Raw genomic sequence first — 13,610 nt, forward strand, 5'->3', positions numbered from 1 at the left:
GTTGTCCATGCTGTACCATAATGTTTCAGTCGGGAAATCAGAGCCACTATAGGTTGTACAGGAATAAGGGGCTTCATATAGAAATGCAAGCTTGCCCAGATGTGAGAGTAGGTAAAGTAGTGAAAGTTGAGACAGTCACAGCCCAAAGACTGGAAAAAAAATGTTGCTGATGACTTCAGCCTAAAGCCTGGAGTATGGATAGGGAGCTGATGGGTGAAGACTGAGAATCCTGCCATCACTACAGAGTGAGAGCTCGTAGAAAGGACTATGGACTCCCACATCTGGTGACCCTGTCTGATAAACCTCAGCAAGATTTACCCTGAGAACAATGGTCTCCCATCACTTCTGCCCACAAAGTCTTGCACAAGTCGCAAACTCAAAGTCTCATTGACTACCTCCAACCCAGAATTATATAAGAATGGAGATTCTGGGAAAGGTAGTTCCCAGCCTTGGACAGGCATGGCACTGATGGTGTGGAGTGACCAACAGGCTGTCTGGCATACGGACAACTCTACTATGTAGGATGTAGGTGTTACTGTTAATATTTTTTGGCAGATAAAATTCTGAGATGTTTAATAACTTGCCTGAGGTCACATGCTAATCAGTGACAGAGCTAAAAGTCAAACCCAGGTCGGTCTGATGCTCATGATCCTACCTTAACAACTCTTCTCTAACAGTCCTTCAAAATCTGTATAAGTACTATTAATTGTCACAATATTTCTTCTAATATTATGTCCCTGTCTCTGTGACTACCAGAGGCATATATTTTGACTATTCTAGAACATTGTGGATAAAAGATATAGATCTTGGGAGTAAAGCAACATGTCAGGGATGCATTCCTACTCTGGGGCCAGAGCTGGGACATTTCTGCTGCCCTCAGTAGCAGGTGAACTGTTAGGCAGCTTACAGGGCTGCATTATTAGAAAGTCCTTTTTCCTCCTCTGGTCAAAGAAAAATTAATATCTACAGTCCTCAATTCTCCAGTCTCTTCCAAGTACTGTGCCCTACACAATGCTTCCTTGAATGTACTTTTGGAGGGAGGAAAGGGTATGCATTCTTAAACTTCAAATTGAATGTAAAAAGCTTTAAGGGGACTATTTGGAGAACTTCCTATGTGCTCCCTAGACTTTGTGAGATGGAGTGGCTATTATCTAATTGGGGGAAATGCAATGGGGAAAGTTTGCAGCTGGAGTTGGTTTAACAGCAGAATGAAGAGAGGAGGGTGCATTAGGAACAATATGCATAACAGGGCAAGAATGTATGAACTCTCATGGGCCAAGCTAGACAGATGGAGAGGACCAACCTGGAGTCATGTTCAATCCCACCTAACAGTATTCCCTGAAGGGGAAATGTGACCCAACTGTGGATTGCCAGAAGTTCAGGTGTTGAGAGTGAGATCAATGTGGTCCCTGAAGTGCAGCCCTGCCCACAAAAAGGGAGCTGCAGTCAGAGGTCCTCACTGGGCAGGCCTCCAAACACATCCCTCAAGGGAAAGAGCCAGCAATTGTGCACCTGCCACCTCAGAGGAAATCATCGGATTACAAACTGCACAAGCCACAAAAGGCCTTTTTTCATTAATTCTCTGTTCTTCTGAGCCTAGCTCTGAAAACGTCAGAAATAGCATCTAGAAAGCAGAGAGTAGTAGAAGGAGAAGCAGAGAAGTAGAAATGTCAATTACGCATCTCTCCAACCACGGATATCCAAGCCCTAACTAGGCACATGGTTGGGAAGGTAGGAAGACAGGAAGAAGGGAAAAGGGAACCAGATCAGAGTTTTATGCTCATGAGAAACTTTAAAAATCATGAAAAGGAGGCTGTTCTTGTGACTAAAAGTAACCAAAGGATTTTTTTATTTCCTAACTAGGAGTAACTGAAGAAATTTGGAACCTAGATGAGATTGCATCCAGGAATGGGATTTAGCAGGGAGAAATGGGAAATAATAAAGTCTTTCCCCTATTCAGTCCAGCTTGTAAATAAAATGATCATAACAATGTAATAGAAACAATGAGAGAACATAAAAGGACTCTTAGAAACTAAAAACATTATAGGAGAATTTTTAAATGGTGTGTAAGAGTTAGAAAATAAAGCTGAGGAAATCTCTTGGAAACTAGAACAAAAAGAAACAATCAATTAAAAGACAATAAAAGTCAACAGTCATCAGGAAGACCCAGAATATGACATCGTAACACCTCTGTTTAAAAAAAGAGAAAACCAGAAAAAAAATGTAGAGAAGGAAATTACTGAAGAAACAATGCAAGAAGTCTTCCCAGAATTGTTGACATGAGTTTCCAAATTAAAAGTGCCCACCCTGCACATGCATTAATTCATTCTGTAAATATGTGAATGCACCTTTTATGTGCTAGATGCAGTTCTAGAACTATGGCAGACACTAAAACAGGAAAGTCCCTGCTATGGAGCTTGCATTCTACTGGAGGGAGACAGGTAAGAAAGAAAGAATTATATCATGTGTCAGATGGTGATAGAAATTATTAAGTAAAATAAACCTGCATAAAGGAATATGTGATGAGGGGGTGTGGGGGAGGGATCACTGTTTGAAAGCGTACAGTTAAAGACCTCTTTGGTAAGTGACATCTGAGCAAAGAGGGTGAGAGATGCAAGTATGCTAGGAATGTAAGCCCAGCAAGGGCAAGGTTCTTTGTCCACCTTGTTTACTGACGTATCCCAACGACCTGCAGCATACTTGGTACTCAACAAACATTTGTTGAATAAATGAATCTGTTCCATATGCTGTTGCATAAGGAAAAGCATATGCAAAAACCCTGAGACAAGAACAAGAAAGTTAATGTGGCTGGAGCAGAGGAAGCTTTGGGGGTAATTGTAGGTGATGACCTTGGAGGCTGTGGCTAGAACTTTGGATTTTATTCCGAGACACGGAAATCCATTGCAAAGTTCTGAACATCATAGTGTCACAATACAATTCACATTGTTAAAAAACTTACCCTTGCATCTGTGAAGAAAATAGATGGCAACAGGACAAGAATGGGAGCAGGTAGACCCTCCCAGTCCAGGCAAATATTACCAGTGGCTAAGAGTAAGGTAGTATCAGTGAAGAAGTGATCCTATTATTGATAGATCTTAAAGCAGAGTACACAAGACTTGCTGATTAATTAAATGTTACGCGTGAGAGAAATATAAAAGTTAAGGATGAAACCAAAGTTTTTAACCTAAACAACTCGGAGGATGGAGGGGGAAACAGAGGAACCAGTTGCAAGGTGAGAAGTTAAGGGTTATTTTGGATTTATCGATTTTGAGATGCCTAAATGACAAGTGGAGATGCCACATGTATTTCTTTGCTAAATAAATAAATTGGTGGAGAAATTGCATATTCAGGTTTATCTTCCTCAATATAGTGTATCTATCTCAAGGGCCACACGAGTGACCTATTTTAAGGCTCATTTCCAACGTTGACAATGCAGTAGTCCTCTCCTCACAGCTAGAGTAAAAGCTGTTGATTCTCTCCTTTTACGGTGCCTGCAGGATTTTTTCTTTCACATGTGCACCCTTCCTTTTCCACATGACATCCTCCCTCTTTCCTCTATATTCTTGGGGCATAGGTCCCTCTTATTTTGTGTGTGTTGCAGGGGAGGTAAAGGGAAGACAAGCAAACCCTTCACTTGGCCATTCTGCTCTTTCTTCTTCATTTCCCTGACTAAACTTTGTCGCTTCTCCCTCCAATCATGGATAGAGCTTTCACTTTTTTTTTTTTTTTTTTAATATTGAGACAGAGTCTCACTCTGTTGCCCAGGCTGGAGTGCAGTGGTGCTAACTCAGCTCACGGAAACCTCCGCCTCCTAGGTTCAAGCAATTCTCCCACCTCAGCCTCCCGAGTAGCTGAGATTACAGGCACATGCCACCACGCCTGGCTAATTTTTTTTTATTTTTAGTGAAGACAGGGTTTCTCTATGTGGCCAGGCTGGTCTTGAACTCCTGACTTCAAGTGATCTGCCCCCCTCGACCTCCCAAAGTGCTGGGATTATAGGCATGAGCCACCACGCCCAGCCTGAGCTTTCACTTCTTAACCCTGACTTCCATCTTCAAACCCATCACCAAACCAGTCCTTTGAAGGCCAAGCCTTTGGGCTATTCTCCAGTCTCCTTCACACTCGGTGGGTCTCTGCACCCTTCCCTGTGTTGACTTCTCATTGTAGGCCTCCCCTGGGATTCATCCTTGGTCACCTGCTGTCCTATCTGCGTGCTTCCTCCCTCAGAAAGCTCATCCATCCCCATAACTGTGGTGAACACCTCTGCACTGATGACTCTCAACCATAATGTTCAGTCTTGACTTCCTGTCAGATCTTGGACTTCCTGAGAGGTAGTTAAGCAAAGTGATGGTCTAGAATAAGCACTGAATTCAGATGGCTTGGGTTTAAATCCCAATTTAACTGTATAAACTTGGGGTCATCTTTAACTTCTCATTCTTCATAAAATGGGGATAATAAGAGTATCTGTCTCAAACAGTTTCCCTGAGGATAAAATAAAGGATAAAATACATTTACATGTGTAAAACACCCAGTGTCTGGCACATAGTAAATAATAAAGGTTAGTTATCATTATTGGACATCACACTTTCACCACCAACTCAATTTATACAACACCACACTCCTTATTTGTTTCTCTCTCCCTTTAATCAATTGTCCTCCTATTTTTTCATGGTGTCTCTATTTCTCAGATCCACATCATAGAACATTTGTAATAATCTCTGACTTGCCTTTTACTTCAATTTCTTTATTCAGTCAGTTAACAGACAGATCTTGCTAATTTTCCTTTTTTTTGTTGTTTTTTTGTTGTTGTTTTTTTTTTTGAGATGGAGTCTCACCCTGTCACCCAGGCTGGTGCAACGGCACGATTCTCCTGCCTCAGCCTCCCGAGTAGCTGGGATTACAGGTATGCACCACCATGCCCAGCTAATTTTTTGTGTCTTTAGTAGAGACAGGGTTTCACCACATTGGCCAGGCTGGTCTCTAACTCCTGACCTCATGATCCAACCACCGCAGCCTCCCAAAGTGCTGGGATTACAGGCATGAGCCACCGTTCCTGGCCAGGTCTTGCTAATTTTCTTACTAATTTTTCCTTTGATGTGTCACTTAAATCTTTTGCTTTCCTCTTTTGCCCTCTGCTATGCCTCAGAACAGCCCCACCTCCTCACACCAAGGCAGCCAGGGCTCCAGCCTCTTTGTGAGTCTCCGTGGACTCAGCTCTTCAGCCCCGATAATGGAAATCTTCTTTAGATCTCAAACATTGTTCTTCTCTTCACTCAGAAATGTTCAGTATTCCCAGTTTCCATTCCCATCAAGTGCAGAATCCTTCAGCTAGAGAGCACTTTCTAGAACTTCCACAATATGGCTCCACTCTGTACAACCTTATTTCCTTCCAGTTTGCCTGCCCTGTCTCCCTACTGCACCAAGACCACGTCACATTGTTTCTGGTCTCTGCTTCTTGCATTTTGTTCTCGCCTAAATTTCCCTCCTCACTCTTCTCTACCAATCTCAATCTACTTGTTATTCAGCCCGGCTCAATCTCAGCTTCCTCCCTGAGATGCACATTCTTCCTATTACTTGACCTCATTCTTCCTATTACTGTAGCACCTGAAACCAACATTTGACCCCGATGACACATTATGGCATATTATTCCATGTAGTTTCAAAATGTAAGTCATTTTTTGTGTGTATTAGATTATAAAATCCGTTTTCTAAAGTTCAGTGTCCCTGCCCCACCCTTCCCTACTGCACACCTGGAAAAGCCATGAATCCATAGAAAAGACTCATAAATTGATAAAATATAAAAATACTACTAATAATACACACTATACTATATGCCAAGGAGCTTTACATATATTCATTTGTTTAATCCTTACAATAATTCTATATTAGAAATAGTAGAAATATTATTATCCTCATTTTACAACTGAGAAAACTGAGGCACAGAGAGGCTAAGTAACTTGCCCATGATTGATCACTGACTCAGAGTAATCTTCACATATGGAGATATGTGAAGGAATGCAAAAATACAATCTAAGAAGATTATACTGTAAAAAATACAGTGAAGACCCAAGGAAGAGAAATCCAAAACCTCACCCTCACTTCAGTAATACAAAATTTCTGTACTTCTGAGTTGTGAAGGGAAGGAATAAGTAGGAGTCACTTTTTTTTTTGAAATCTTTTTGAGATAGTCTCACTGTGCTGCCCAGGCTGGAGTGCAGTGGCACGATCTCAGCTCACTGCAGCCTCTGCCTCCTGGGTCCATGATTCTCATGCCTCAGATGCCCAAGTAGCTGGGATTACAGGTGCCCACCACCATGCCCAGCTAATTTTGTGTTTTTAGTAGAGATGGGGTTTCACTATATTGGCCAAACAGGTCTTGAACTCCTGGCCTCAAGCCATCTGCCCACCTCAACCTCCCCAAGTGCTGGGATTACAGGGGTGAGCCACCACACCCAGCCAGGAGTCACGTTTTTTAAGATGCAGTTTGTCATTTTTTATTTATCTGATTCTAAATGAATCACAGAAGAAACCTAAAAAGAACTGGTCCCCCTGTCCCCATTTTTAGGTGAGGTCAATAGGACTGCTTTGAGAGCTCACTCAGGCCCAACCATCAGTCCGTTATGAAATAAGTATCCCTGTAAATTGGCAACTACCCAACTGCCCTATCCCGAAAAGGGACAAGTGTTATGTGGTGTGCTCTGAAAGCCGCACTTTCTTTGCCTTGTTACAAAGGAACAGTTCTGGCTGTTCACAAATAATGTAGTGCTATATTAGCTTGCATGTGTTTGAAATCAGTCAAATATCCCCCAAAACAGCAGCTAGTCTTCACCTACCTTAGCTCCAGGTCCTGTCCGTCCTCGGAAGGGAGTGCGAAGGGGCTGGGTGATCCCTTGATGTCTGGCTGAGCGGCCAACACCCTAATGCTCAAGGCGACAGCCCCAAACGCTGGGCTGTTGCCCCAACACTCATCACCTCCCTTGTGTGAAGGAAAGACTACAGCCCATCTCCAGACTGAGGTGGCAAGTCGTAGAATTGGACTAATCAGTCATTTTCCTCCGACCTAATTAGGAAGTTGTACCTCTTGGCTTTTAGTTTGAGAAGAGAAAACCAGTGGCCTGTTACCTCAGAAAACTCTGCCCGGTGAGAGGCCAGCTCTTCTGCTCTGATTGCCACATGGAGATTTTGCAAATCTGACTAAAAATTTATTAAAATGGTTATGCTTGCCTACAGTAGTAGGCATCTTTAAAATGAAAAGGAATTAAGAAACCTTGTTATATAATGAATGTTTTATACCACCTCACTGGTATTCAAACATATTTTTTTGCTAAGCTCAGATGATTTCCATACGGGTGAAAGACTTCAGATTTTAATTGTATCAAAGATAATTAACAGGACTCTGAAAAGGTAGTTACCTACATGTCATTCTACATCCAGCAAAATATTTGCGTGAGAGGATGTTTCAGCTGTCGCACACAACCCTGACTGACATTTAAGTGGATTATTAGCTGTCTTGCCCCAGCATCTATTCTGCTTTAGTGGCTTCTATCCTCCAACCCCGCTGAAAGTGACTCAAGGCACTACAGATTCCAAAGGCAGCCTGCCAGATTAAGCAGAGAAACTGCAGGAGGCATCCCTACATTGTGAGAGGAAAGTCAGTGCAGTTCCCCTGAGATAGGTGTGCGTTAATGTAACCATGGTTTTTAATCTCCTCGGATACTCTCTCTGTACCTATGCATACCATGTACAGTATGCTCAAAAGAAACATGATAATGGCTAACAGCTGGATTCTTTCTAGCAGTTTCTTATCAAGTGCCTCATAGTTTGCAGCTTCCCAGAACAAAGAGTGTCTCTGAGGCTTAAGCCCAGAAGCTTAATTTATAAACTGAGTGTAATGAACCTTGTCAGAATTGTATTACCACTTGGCTTGTACCATAATATATGTGTGGAGTGGCTATTGTATACAAAGACGACTTATTTCAACACACTGGAACTTTCCATTTGTTAACTGTCTCTCAGCCCTGGAATAGTCATTTTGCTTTTGTTTTTATTTCAATAGCTGCCATTTAGCCAGCTGCCATGAAGATAGCCATCTCCATCTGATTCATTTGGGGCTACAATTCATGTATTAAGGTTAAATCCATATCTTTTATCCACCTTGGGTGAAGAACACGAAAGATCCTATACAACTGGTCTAACACCTGTGTGTTCTCTCTCCTAAAAGTTAATACCCAATTCAGCTTGGTGCAGGTTTTAAAATTTAAATAAAAAAATAAAGTTCATATTCAAGTTAAACCTTGGTCTATGTCTAATCATTACAACCCTTCTGGAATCCACAAATGCCAAAGCATTTGCCCCAAAAAACAGCCTGGAACCAAGGTGTCATGAAGCATTTCACCAGTCCGACTGGACAGGGCTGTGAATCATCTTCCTTTCTTACCCAGTTGGCACAGATACATAGCAACTGAACAGCATTTTGTCTCCGGAAGAGTATAATTTCCTTAAATTACCATTAGGTACTAGTGTTGTTTTCACTAGCAGCTTGTACAGGGCCAGACATATCTCAGGGAGACCAAACAAATCTTCAGAAGCAACCCACATGTGGAGAAACCATGTTGCAGAGTTTGAAACCTCTTAAGATGGAGTAAGCAAAATCATCCTCCCAGCTCAGCTGCCTGGGAAACTTGAGCCCCTGGCACCTGAACATCACCACGGCTCCAAGCAATGACACCATCTTTTGTTCTCTGGTTTATTTTTCTGCCTAACTCCTTCTGTCACCTGCCTCTTCCCTAGGGACTGAGCTAATAGAAGACTGGTACCTCTCTCAGCAAGTCCATCTGGTTCATTGAAATTTATCTCACAAAGAGTAGCAATTCGAAAGATGGGAAGAGTGGCACAAAGTGGTTTATTTTCTATAAGTGCCCCCCCACCCCCCGCCAACTTTGTGGGGGAAAAAAAAAAAAGCAACAGCTTCCCTTTCACTGCAGCAGCAACCTGTAAGGTAATGGATCGTTTCAGGGCATTCAGATCTGGCCTACATTGGCGCTGATATTTATCCGGCTTATTCTGGTATTTTCTTCAGGTTAAACTTGTACTACTTCAGTGTCGCACTGACAGTGACTTTCTTTCTTAATGTTCACAACCTGGAGGGAGTGAACAAGGCATATACAAAAGGTAACAACACATTCACAATATAAACAAAGAGCAAAGAAATCTTTATATTTCCCTGTAGATTCCTGCTATTTTAAGAAGCAGTGGCGGTTGTGCCACTTATTCATTTTTCAACTATGAGTCGGATTTGCAGCATTCTCCTCCCTAGTCTGTGGCTAGAATAGCGTTTTCCAAACTATGGGCCCTACTGCTAAAGAACACACAATCTGCCTGGGTTTGAATCCTTGCTCTACTACACTAGCTGTGTGAGTTTAGGCAAGTTACTTAATGTCCATGTGCCTCAGTTTCCTCATCTGCAACATGGGGAAAATAATAGTGCTTATTTCTTTTTGTTTGTTTTTTGTTTTTGTTTTTGTCTTTTGAGATGGAGTTTCACTCCGTCTTGTTGCCCAGGCTGGAGTGCAATGGCACGATCTCGGCTCACCACAACCTCTGCCTCCCAGGTTCAAGCAATCCTCCTGCCTCAGCCTCCCGAGTAGCTGAGATTACAGGCATGCGCCACCATGCCTGGCTAATTTTTTTTTTTGTATTTTTAGTAGAGACGGGGTTTCTCCATGTTGGTCAGGCTGGTCTCAAACTCCCAACCTCAGGTGATCCACCCACCTCAGTCTCCCAAAGTGCTGGGATTACAGGCATGAGCCACTGCGCCTGGCCAATAGTGCCTATTTCATGAGATGGTAGTGAGAATTAATTTAGTTAATATAGGTGAAAAATGTAAATACTGACTGGCTAATTGTAAGTATTAAATATTATCATTATTCAATTCTACAGAACAGTAGTTCCAAGAGATGTTTCTAGGGAAACAAGAGCCTGTGGTCAAGTAAGATTGAAAATGCTTCACACTAACATATGTCATCAAATCTACAAAGTTATTGATTACATACCACTAGGAAAGAAAAAGCAATGCCAATTAAACTAGGACACAATGCTTTCCCCAGGGATTTGGCGATTTTCCTGGTTTCAGTTGTGTTGCTCCCTTGGTGAGTGGTAGCCACTCCTTGTGCGCCTACCTCGGTAACAAAATATAGCCCTAGCTACTGGGTATCTTCCTTTCTTAAGTTCTATCAAGCATTTGGTTATTGCTTTGCAAGAAGATAAGGAACTGTAGTGCTGTGGGCCAGATGTTTGTCCTCCTAAAATTCATACATTGAAATCCTAACCCCCAAGGTGATGGTAACAAGAGGTGGGGCCTTTGGGAGGTGATTAGGTCCTGAGGACAGAGCCCTTATGAGTGGGATTAGTGCCCATTAAAAAATGCCTGAGACAGGAATATTCAGCCCCTATTCAGCCTGAAGAAGTTACAGAGGGTGACTCTTCATCCCTCTGTAACCGTTAGGATTAAGGGTCCCCTTGTAAAAAGGGAGGGGAAAATATGTCAGAGGCATTTGAACCAGAGCAACTCCATCTTGAATAGGAGCCGGGTAAAATAAGGATGAGACCGACTTGGCTCCATTCCCAGGAGATTAGACATTCTTAGTCACAGGATGAGATAGGAGTTTGGCACAAGATACAGGTCACAAAGACCCTGCTGATAAAACAGGATGAGGAAAAGAAGCTGGCCAAAACCCACTGAAACCAAGATGGGGATGGAAGTGACCTCTAGTCATCCTCACTGCTCATTATATGCTAATTATAATGCATTAGCAAGCTGAAAGACACTCCGCCAGTGCCATGACAGTTTACAAATGCCATGGCAATGTCAGGAAGTTATCCTGTATGGCCTAAAAAGGGGAGGAACAGGAACCCTCAGTTCAGGGAATTGCCCACCCTTTTCCTAGGAAACTCATGATAACCCACCCTTTGTTTAGCATATAATCGAGAAATAACTATAAGCAGCCCATGTGGCTACTCTGCCTATAGAATAGCCATTCTTTTGTTTCTTTACTTTCCTAATAAACTTGTTTTCACTTTAACAACAACAGCAAAAAGGCCTGAGAGAATCTCATTGACGCTTCCACCATGAGAAGACATGGTGAGAAAGCACCATCCATGAACCAGAAAGTGTATCCCCTTACCAGACTCTGAATCTGCCAGCGCCTTCACCCTGGATGTTCTAGCCTCCAGAACTTCGAGAAATAAATTTCTGTTGCTTGTAAGCTACTCAGTCTGTGGCATTTTGCTATAGCAGCTCAAATAGACTAAGACATGTAGTTAACCTACAATGATGAGCTTCTGCTGCTCTAACATCTTGTATATACCCGACTGCTCTGTTTCCATACCTTTTGACATATACGGTAACTTTTCATTTCAATACCAATTCATGGTGTGATCTTTATGAAGATACTTTAAAAAGCAATGAAACATCATTCTATGCTGTGCTAGGAATATACCTAACTCAGCTGAAGTGACAACAAAAATAGCTATGGCCAACATCGCATGTACCCAGGCAATGACAACCATGGCAAAACTGCTGCCTGACCAACAACTGCTATAAGATACCACTGACTGTAAGAAGCATCCTACCTCAGAGATAATAAAGTACAGAGGGAAGTTCTACTTAGAATTGATGAAATATTTATTCCCCCTTTAAGAGATCACCAATGCATATTAACATATTAAAGGTACAAGGAAGCCCTGCAGTAAAGAAACCCTCTTCCCTGCTTTAAGCCAATATTGGACCAGACAGCCCTCTTTACAAGTTATACCTATCAACATGTTGGCAAATTCATATCAACATATTCTACTGAAATAGAATCTAACAAATCTGAGCATAATCAAGTAATCACAGGGAATTTTTTCAACCGCTTTATAGTCAAGCAGCTATATAGTCAACCAGGAAGACTGACCCAATTGTGGAATCAAAGACAGAAAAGTAGCCCCCACAGAAATCCTAGAGACTAATGATGATAAGTCAATATCTCCATATTCTTAAAGAAGACACTTGCCGGCTGGGTGCGCTGGTTCACACCTGTAATCCCAGCACTTTGGGAGGCTAAGGCAGGTGGATCACCTGAGGTCAAGAGTTTGAGACCAGCCTGGCCAGTATGGTGCAACTCCGTCTCTAATAAAAATACAAAAGTTAGCCAGGCATGGTGGCGCATGCCTGCAGTCCTAGCTGCTCGGGAGGCTGAGGCAGAAGAATTGCTTGAACCCGGAAGGTGAAGGTTGCAGTGAGCCAAGACTGTGCCACTGCACTCCAGCCTGTGTGACAAAGCGAGACTCCATCTCAAAAAGAAAATACAAAAATTAGCCAGTTGTGGTGGCATGCACCTGTAGCCCCAGCTACTTGGGAGGCTGAGACAGGAGAATTGCTTGAACCTGGGAGGCAGAAGTTGAAGTGAGCCAAGATCATGCCACTGCACTCCAGTCTGGGCAACAGAGCAAGATTTCACCTCAAAAAAAAAAACGCACTTGCCTCGTCCCCAAGTCCAGAGTTTTTATCACGATAAGACTAACTCCTCAGAACTGGTCAAATTCCAGTTTAATAAACACTATCGAGCCCTTGATATACATTAAGTCCTGAGCTCAGCACCAGAGCTACGAAATGCTTATAGGACCTCTGTTTCATCATCCGCAAAAACGCAATAATAATAATAACACAATAATAATAGTATTACTGTATGTATGCAGTGAAGTACTGTATGTACAGCACTTGATATAGTGCCCTGGCTTGGAGGGTTGCAAGTGTCATTCCAGTGAGGAAGATGGAAAGGAAAGGTAGGAAATGCCGAAGAAGCACGAGCCAGTGGGAGCCATGGGGGCCACTGTCATTCCCCTGTCCCTTATTCTATAAGAGCGATTGCTATAGAGGCTGCTGAGCAAATGGCTTACTGTCCTCTGGTTTAGTTTTAACTTTAGATTCAACTCATTCAAGTTCCTTTGTGCCCGCAAAATCACAAGAAGGAAGTGAGGCTTTAGCTGGGCTGGCATCAGTCATCTGCCGCCTGCGTAGGCTGGGGTTCAGCAGTGCACAGCAATGACTTATTTCATCTTCAGGTTTGTATTTGGTGTGAGAACCTGCAAGGAGAGGGAGATCATTTGGCAAGGGCAGGGAGGGGCATATAAGCATCAGGAGGTGAGCCAGAGTCAGAAGTCAGCTCAGAGGCCTTCACATCCAGCCCAGATCAGGAGCTAAGTAAAGGTGGCACCTTAAGTACTGGGCCCTCTGAACTGGGGGCCATCCAGGACTTCATGAGACATCCAGGCCCACTTTAACTGGGCCCTTAACCGGAGTTAGAGCCATACTAGGTACACAGATTCTAAAGACAGGGATACTTGTACCCAGGGTACCCACTTCACAGCCACACTCCCAGTTCTTTCTCCCTATCCAAGAGGCTTAACTAGTCACTCCTACAGTACTGCAGTGCTTCTCACACTCACAGCCACTCGGCGGGAATATGTCAGGAGCTTAAACACTCAGCCTCCTGCTAGGAAAGAGAAACTAATGTCAGAGAAAATGTTTAAAAGGAGAGCATTTGAAGGATGGGGAAACCATTAAATCA

At 42.8% G+C, this 13,610-nt stretch overlaps 1 long non-coding RNA gene across 1 annotated transcript; it reads left to right on the top strand.

Moving 5' to 3' along the window:
- Positions 1 to 2,922: 2,922 nt before the first annotated feature.
- On the top strand, positions 2,923 to 12,895 carry LOC129136654 (uncharacterized). The gene is made up of 2 exons (XR_010148353.1): positions 2,923 to 3,232; positions 11,091 to 12,895. It is a non-coding gene; the product is annotated as an uncharacterized LOC129136654 (long non-coding RNA).
- Positions 12,896 to 13,610: the final 715 nt, after the last annotated feature.

The sequence above is a fragment of the Pan troglodytes genome, chromosome 10 (assembly GCF_028858775.2).
Source record: "Pan troglodytes isolate AG18354 chromosome 10, NHGRI_mPanTro3-v2.0_pri, whole genome shotgun sequence".
In the NCBI taxonomy this organism is placed as follows: Eukaryota; Metazoa; Chordata; class Mammalia; order Primates; family Hominidae; genus Pan; species Pan troglodytes.